Here is a 9,202-nt window from a genome sequence, read left to right on the forward strand (position 1 = left end):
TCAGTCATGGAAATTGGGTATTGGGTGTTGTTCAGTAGAAAGAGTACATGAGAATTTCATGGGAAGGAATTGAATGTTTTTAAGTTACCAGATATCAAAGTAAGAACATATGCTTGGAGTTTTTCTCTTGTCCTACAAATAGCCATGATGAGTTGAGGTTTGAACAACTATAGATTGTTCAATTTGATAACATTGATTATAGAATTCCGCGGTTTTCAAATTCACAGAGCCAATTGCTTTGTACTGGCTTTCTAGTTTGTGAAACGGCCAGCAGGAGTTTTATTTTATTGTGGGACTCATTATCTATCTGTGTATTATATTGTTGGGCATTTTCTTGTATGGGTTGATGACAGTTTTGTAATGGCTCAAAAGAGGGCCTGAAGATTGGGACCAGAAGCTATTGAATTCTTCTCTTCAATTTTCTACAAGTTGGTATTTTGTACATATTCAATTCAACATGAATCAACTGGCGGATCAGTTAATCTTGCTTGAGTTTTAATTGTACATATAGCCAGTTACTTCAAACCAGTGAAAATGTACATTCCTTGCATTGTGTGAGAACTAAAAGCAAAGTAAATAAATGCCTATGAATATTGAAAAACATCTATCTATGATAAATTTTGTTCTTAAAATTCTGTTTGTATTTGTATATTTACTGGTAGCTCCAAAAAATTATGATTTTGAGGCTGTGACGTAACGACAGTGACTTCTACATACACTGAGTTAATCTGGGTTGCTTTAGTTTCTGATTTTGATTATGCCGAGAGAAGATAGGAATAAGGATGGATTTTATTTTAATTGAATTCTTATATGTGACCACCATGCATATGTGCCAACATGGCCTGCATGCTCAAGGTGTGAGCCGCTCATTAGGTGGGCCCATATGTCAGATGCCCTAGCATCAAAATTGGGCATTTCAATCACCAGGTGAGATGCAACATGTGCTAAATATGGTAGACGCCCTTTCGTGTCTCTTCTGGCGGTTGGATTTGCCCAACTTTTCTACCAGGGCACCTGCATGGTAGGAGTCCACTTGATGAGTGGCTTGTATCTTTGCATATGTACATGTGATCACGCATGTCGCCTTGACTCTTGATGCATATGGCACATTTCAATTTCTCTAATAAGGTATGTAGTTTTGTATGATTGCTTGCCATTGACTCTTGATGCACATGACCCATTTCAATTTCTCTAATAAGGTATATGTAGTACTGTATGATTGCTTGCCAGAGCAAAGAGCGAAACAACTTTTTTAGCTATGTTGTGGGTCCCACCTTCATGTGATCCAAAGGTGTTCTGTGATTACTTGGCAGATGAAAGAGCAAACCAATATTTTTCCTTGGTTGTGGGGCCCACCTTTATGTGATCTAGACCATTTATGAGGTATTTTATGATTGCTTGGCAGAGCAAGGAGCAAAACATTATTCTTTTTTCTTTTTTTTTTGCTCTGTTGTGGGTCACGTACTGGTAAAAGAACATATAGTCAATAGTTAGACCCTTTCCACCAAGGTTTTAAGACTCAGACAAGTCCTATGCAACTCGTCCAAGTTGACTCAGATTTAGTCGGACCTGGTCCGGTTCAACACTACAATCAGAACTGAAAATAAGGGGTGACTCAGATGGAGCCATATGTCCACCAGGTCTGTTTTTGTTTATGAATTGCCATAGAAAATGTATAGGGTGCTTAATTTAGCAACACGAGTTAGTGCATAGACTAGATGTGATCTACATTCTTCTAGTCAAAGGTATCGAGATGTTGATTCTTTCTTCCGTTTTTGTCCATGCATGCATACTTCTGCGAATAGTCTTTGACTAGGTTTGTAGGTCCAATCTCGATTTTTGTAGTCACCAGAGTTAGTCTAATGGTAACTGATCCAGTTTTGGCGTGCTCATGGTACGAATGAGAAACTGTAAAACCACAGGGTCTCTCCTGTTCTAGTGTTAGACGCTAACACAAAAGATCCGGGCAAGATCGCCTCTACAATGATTGATCTCAACTCGAGGCCAAACCGGATTCATGGGCAGCCTTCAAATACACAAGTATGCATGTTATTGTCTTTCAATATGATGTGTATATTTTGGTTTTGTTTTTTAGAGGTTGTGAAGCTAAAGTTAACCAATCTGCTAGTTACATGAAGTTTAGTGTATTTTTGTGTTCATAAGGTGCAGGGGATGAATGCTTTAAGCGTTAGCAACCATGAGTGTGCAAGCGTAGTTCCAGTGGGATCTTGCAATCAAGATCTAGAGAAGCAAGCAAGGTAGATTCTATTCTTCTCGTTTATGCTAGTTCATTGGTCTTTTTGTTTAACCATTTCTTGGTTAAAGGAAAAAAAAAAGATAAGGAGCCTGACTCCTTCGGCCTTCTGAGTTTTGGATGTCGTAAAAAAGAAAAAGATGAGAGTTGTTTAGACTAATCATTGGTTAACATCTATAAACCAATGCCATGGTGCATGGGGTGTTTATTTATTTATTTAAAGCAGGAGTGCATGGGACTGAAATGTACAATGCATCTCTTGAATTTTTGGGGGAATGCATGGGAACTGTTATACATGTTTTGTTGGGTTCTTTTGAAATGCTTCATTTTGTATGGTAAAACTTTCTTTAAAATGATGCTGAGTTAAGAAAAAAGGAAAGAAAAAGGATTGCGAGTTATGATTTCTTGAGATATTTAGAGTTTCATGAGTTGTATAAAAGTTCACACTTCGTTAAAAGCTAGGGAGAGTCTCAGTTACTAGCTTGTATACTCATTTTATGATCCTAAATGATTTTTAGAACAGCATGTATCCTTTTATCAGAAAATATTAATATTTCTGTTATTAATTTCCATTCTCATTAGATTTGATACTTTTTCTTATAATATAGATAAAGTGTTTTAAACTGGAGAATTCAGGGTATGATGACTGTTGATCTAGTTTTGATAAAGTGTTTTAAAGTGTTTTACATGCCATCACATGTGCCTTAGATAGAAAACAACTGCAAGATCTAAGTTGTCCATCAGTTGGGCCCTGTTCCTAGTCAAATCTAGCAGTCAAATATCCATCAGATGGGGCAAAGTCTAGAAAACAAATGGACAGCTAAAACATGCTTGGACAGCCATCACAATCATATATACAGATGGCCATAGCCCAAAAATCAGGGGAATCGACTATGTTAGTCATCTGATCATCAGGTGGGCAATTGTGTGTGCAACTACTATTTGGATCCTCAGCCATCCACTTTTCAACAGACTATATTCCTGAATATGCATCATTTTGAACAGCCTGATTTTTTTGGAATCATGCAAATTCACTAGAAGGTTGGTGTGATGAGTGGCCTGGATCCTGCATGCGTTTGGGTGCTTGTTTTGCAGTTGCAGCTTGCAAGTAACATTCCACGAATTCCATACATTGTTATTTTTCTTTGTTTATCTGGTGTTATTTGGTATTCTAACATGAAAGAGTATGAAGAGAAGGCAATAGAATTGGCAAAAAATCGTCCCAAGCTCCAGGCGCTTACAAATAAGCTCAAGGCAGTCTGAATGACTTGCCCCTTATTTGATGCAGCACGCTAGGTAAGTTACTAGGGAGATGTATAGGTACTTGATATAGGAGATGTAGAGCTATTATTATTGCTTGCAAATGTTTCATGTGAATTAATCCTTGTGTTTAGTTCCTGCCCAAACTCCACCTGTTAGTTACATGCATGAAACAGGATTTGTAAAGTTGTTTTCTTACTCTGCTCAACCAAGAGATCACATGGTGCTAAAAAAATTATGGAAACACGGTGGTGCCCAAAATAGGTCCTTACCACCAGCAAGTCACTCGTATAGGTTTAAAACAAGCTCCAATTGAGGGCTTAAAGTTAATTGATGAGTCAGATGCAACAGCTCTTTGGCACTAGAATGTAAGGTGACTACAGATGATGTGTTTGGGAGATGTCTACAGCAGGTGCCTGTGGATGAAGCTGAACAATGATGAGTCGTAGTTAATCTTTGACTAGCTGCATGTTATGAGCCTTTGCCACTATCATAATGGCCCCAAGCACATAACATAAGCCCCCCTTTAAAAATGGGGGCTTTTTCTGAGATTAGTACCTAACAGTTGATTTCTTATGGTCTTCCGTATATTATCAGAGATTTATCTTGCCTTTTATAGTACTTGCATAAAATATTGTTGCAATCTCCATTTAGTCATAAAGACTTTCACTCATATTATTGTGTAACATAAATTTCTGGAATACTCTCTCTCTCTCTATTGTATATTCAAAGGGATGATGCATCTAATGGACCACGATAAAGTGAATGAAGATCTTGCAAAGCTGATGGAGACTGAGGGTCTGAATGTTCAATTGAGCTATGATGGCCTACGGATACCGGTAATTCTCTAATAATCCATGAATTTTGGATGGTTATCATGGTATGTTGGCTGTCCCCATTTTAAAATTTCTTAGAAATGTCGTTTGCACCCTTTTCCAACTTTTCTTTTTAAATATGGGAGAAACTAGAAAAATCAACATCATTGCCCGAATTGCTCAGCTCCATTAAACCTTTGTCTTCCCATTTATAATGCTGAGATGTTTTGTTTGTTCATGCTGGAATTGCCCTATTCAATGATAAAAAATTTAATTCCCTTGACATTTTGGTTGCATTTAGCTCAAGCCATGGGAAAAATCATTCTTAGTTTTTGGGATTACTAGACTTATAAGAATTTCTGGGAAAACATGAAATGATTTTTATGTCTACAAGTAAGATCTCTTTGTTTCCAATATGACAAAAAAGAGCTCCATCTCACAAAATTTGGAAATTCTACTAAAGAGTAGAAATCTAAAATCACAAATTATTTCTCAAATGGCCAAGAGTAGAAGATTCAAAATCACAAATTCAACATATTAGACTCTATTTGGTCGTCATAATCAAATGGAGCCTAAGCCCCTTTTTAACTCCACCAATGTAACTCCTTGCATTGCCAGTCCCAAGCCCGGGTAAAGGAGGAGGGAGAATGGGCATCATGGTGAGTTGTGTACTTTTGATTCATTTTTTGATGGTTAATTTCAATAGTTTTTCGGCTTCTTCTACTATCATTTGGGGACCTCAAAGGCCCAACTAACTTGAGATTTTTATATGCAGGCTGATGTATTTTTAGCCCCACAGATCAATGTTGCCACTACAAGGTTCAATATTGAAATGATAAAGTTTTTAACTATTTATTATTATTATTTTTTTCCTGTTCTTCATAAATAATTTGATGTCCTAGCTTCCTGTCATTACCAGCTAGTCTTGTCACTATTTGTACATATGTCATCTCATGAGTCTTACTTTTGTAATTTTCTTACCCCCGTAGTGATTATCAGAAGCAGTGGGCCATCATTGAAAGATTACCCTTATAGTGAGTCCAATTAAGGTATGGATAATACATGGTTATAGTTCATGGTAAATTGTACCTTTTATTGTGGATCACCCCTTGACCAAAGACCTGGTACCTTTTCTTGTTGTAAGTTCCTAATTAGTTTGTTTCTGTATTGTGTCGGAACTATCCGGATGTCGAGCAGGGGTCCCTAGAAGGTGGGAACCGCTATTATGACCATGATGAAGTTGTCCATTTCCTATGGATAGCAATATGGGTGGCCTGGCCATTTGGACAGACCCGTGTTTATGTATTATCTCGAAATTGATGAAGCAAATCCGGATGTGCGTCGGAGCTATCTGAATGTTGAGCGGGGGTCCCTGGAAGGTGGGAACCGCTGATATTTATTTTTTCCCTTCATTACTGTCTGTGTGATCTTGTGAATAGATTGGAAAATAAATAAACATCACTACAGGCCCTAGAAATGTTTCAATGATGGAAATCATTACACCCACTGTTTCTTGTGGTATGGTCCACCTGAGTTTTGGATATAATTCAATTTTGGTTTCAACCCCTTAAATGATCTAGAAAAGTAGATGGATGATTTAGATAAACTATATATATTTATAGTGGGTACAATGATTTCCTAATCCTAAACATAAACTTGAAAACCTAAATCTAAACCCGTACCCGAACCCGAATTCCTAAACCTAAACCTATAACCTATAACCTGTAAACTAAACCTATAACCTATAACCCTAAACCCTAAACCTAAACCCAAACCTGAACCCGAATTCCTAAACATATAACCTAAACCTAAACCTAAACCTAAACCTATAACCTTAACCTAAACCTAAACCTATAACCTATAACTTAAACCTAAACCTAAACTTAAACCAATAACCTAAACCTAAACCTAAACCTAAACCTAAACCTAAACCTAAACCCAAACCTATAACCTATAACCTACCTATAACCTACACCTAAACCTATAACCTATAACCATAACCTAAACCTATGTAATGGCATGTGCGGTGCAACCCACATGAAGAGAGTAAGCAGTTTGCAAGATGTGGAGATAAGAGTATAATGCTTTTTAGGATTCGTTTGCAATATGTGGAGATATGGTATGACACTTTACAGTTGCAAGATGTGGAGATAGAGAATGCCACTTTATTGGATACTTTTGCAAGACGTGGATATAGAGTATGACACTTGCATCTACATTTTAAAATGACAATGATGCCCCGATGTAGTGCGTCCATGCTGGTAAATTCTAAACCATGTGTTGCAAATCAGCCAAGCACCTCCCAATACCTGAATACCATTTACCTTTGTTTCAGATCCCTTCCCATGTCCTTTTTTAATCCAAAGTTTAGGACTCTTCAAAAATTAATTGCGTTGAAAGAACCACCCACGGATGTAAATATCTGTAAAAACGTTAGCATTATTGAATGCATATGGAGGGTGTTTACTGTGTTGGAGTGTATTTGTTTCTTGCACATGAGGGCACGCCTTAGTTGTATGCAACCACTCTTCTTGTTGTAGGTCTCAGATAGTGGAATTGGAAAATTCAGATCTCTTCTTTGAAGGAAGATCTTTAAAAGGAGCATCTATGCTGGCGTACTAGCTAGAGCAATTATGAAAGACAGGTTTACTCTTACTTTCTTGTCATAATTCTTATTTCCCATCTCATTCATGTGCTGTGGGATATGAAAGAACTTCGTAGGAAGTATTTGGAGATGGAGTCGAAGCTAAAGTTCAAACAAGTTCCTTTTTTGTAATTCTTATGATAGGTTGAACAAAGTGAAGTATTGTTTATTTAGAAATGTGAATGTGGGATACATTATATGATTTGATTGCTATTTGTAATAAATGCATCATTTTTTTTTCTAGATTGCATTTTATGTACTATTCCTATCAGCATTAAGTTTAAATGAGTTATCAATCACAGCAGGTTCTTGCAACGGAAACGACACCATTATTATAATTTTTTTTAAATTTTTTTTCAAAAAATAGCTACGGATTTTAGTCATAGCCATTGTTTTAAAAATCGTAGCTATTGATAACTACAACATATTGCTACGGATTTCATTCCACTTTTAGCTATTGATATTATCCGTAGTTGTAGGTACATCTCGCTACAGAAATTATAGCTACTGCTTTTTTCTTTAGCTAGTGATATCTACTGCTACGGATGTAATCTGTAGCCGTAGGTATGTTTCGCTACAGATATTATAACCACGGCCTTTATCTGTAGCTATTGATATCTATTGCTACGGATTCAATCTGTAGGCGTAGCTACATTTCGCTACAGAAATTATAGCTACGGCTTTTGTCTGTAGCGAATGATCTCTTTTGCTACGGATTGAATTCGTAGCAATCAATTTTTGGACCTTTAGCTACCCCCACCAATAGTTAGTTCATTTCTCTAACCACGCTCATTTCAAATTTGGACTTCATTAAATCTGTAAACTCAACAGTCATGTTAAAATAGGTAGATCCATAGATAATATCATCAACATATATCTGTACTATCAGTATGTGAGCATTGTGTTTCTTTATAAAAAAGTGTCTTATCAACACTCCCCATTATAAAGTTATGACTTAGTAAAAACTTAGTCAATTTCTCGTACCATACCCTAGGAGCTTGTTTTAATCCATAGAGTGCCTTTTTCAAGCGATAAACATGATCGGTATGTTTAGGGTCTTCAAAACCCTTAAGTTATTCAACATATACTTCCTCATGCATATCACTATTCAAGAAAACACTCTTAACATCCATTTGATAAATTTTGAATTTTTTGTAACAAGCAATGGATATAAACAGTCTAATAAATTCAATATGAGCTATTGGGGCAAAGGTTTTATTATAATTGATGCCTTCAATCTGAGGTTACCCTTGTACAACCAATCTAGCCTTGTTTCTTATAATATTACCAAGTTCATTACCAAGTTCATCAGACTTATTTTTAAAGATCCATTTAGTTCTAATAATGTGTTTTTCATTAGGTCTAGGAACTAAGTACCATACATCATTCCTTACGAATTAATTAAGTTCATCTTGCATAGCCATTATCCAGTTTTCATCAGCAAGCACTTCTTTTACATTGCCCGGCTCAATCTGGGATGTGAAGCACACATAATTACAAATGTTTTCTAATTGTCTACGAGTGTGCACACCAGTGAGAGGATTCCCAAGAATTTAATCGGCTAGAGTTTCTTTAACTGACCATAGTTCAGTGCAATTTAGACTAGAAAAAGAGTCTAGTTTATTAAATAAAGAGACTTCATCATCTTATGAACTTGAGACAGGTGTATTCAAGTGATCATCTATAACCACATTAATAGATTCTTGAATTACACCAATCCTTTTGTTGAGAACACGATATGGTTGACTGTTTAGAGCATAACATGAGAATATCCCCTCGTCACTTTTAATGTCGAATTTTTCCAGATTTTCCCGGTCACGCAAAATGTACCATTGCTGCCAAAAACTTGAAAGTATTTGACAGTAGGCTTCTTATTGAACCATAGTTCATATATAGTCTTATTATTAGATTTTCTTGTATAAACATGGTTAATGATATAACAAGTCATGTTCACTGCTTTAGCCCAAAGATTTTTAGGAAGTTTCATGCTATTTAACATCACATTCGCCATTTCTTGAAGTACCAATTTTTTCTTTCAAACTCCCCATTTTGTTGAGGTGTCTTGGGTGCAAAATATTCATGCAATATTCCACAATTGCTACAAAACTTCTCAAAACTGCTATTATCAAATTCGAAACTATGATCACTGCGAATTTTAGAAACATGTGATTCCTTCTCAGTTTGGATACGCTTGAGTATCCTTTTCACTTCATCGAGAGTTTCTGATAT

At 36.3% G+C, this 9,202-nt stretch overlaps 1 long non-coding RNA gene across 1 annotated transcript; it reads left to right on the forward strand.

Moving 5' to 3' along the window:
- Positions 1-1,768: 1,768 nt before the first annotated feature.
- On the forward strand, positions 1,769-2,667 carry LOC131254006 (uncharacterized). Its single transcript, XR_009175425.1, has 2 exons — positions 1,769-2,040; positions 2,170-2,667. It is a non-coding gene; the product is annotated as an uncharacterized LOC131254006 (long non-coding RNA).
- The last annotated feature ends 6,535 nt before the right edge of the window (positions 2,668-9,202 follow it).

The sequence above is a fragment of the Magnolia sinica genome, chromosome 8 (assembly GCF_029962835.1).
Source record: "Magnolia sinica isolate HGM2019 chromosome 8, MsV1, whole genome shotgun sequence".
Taxonomy (NCBI): Eukaryota; Viridiplantae; Streptophyta; class Magnoliopsida; order Magnoliales; family Magnoliaceae; genus Magnolia; species Magnolia sinica.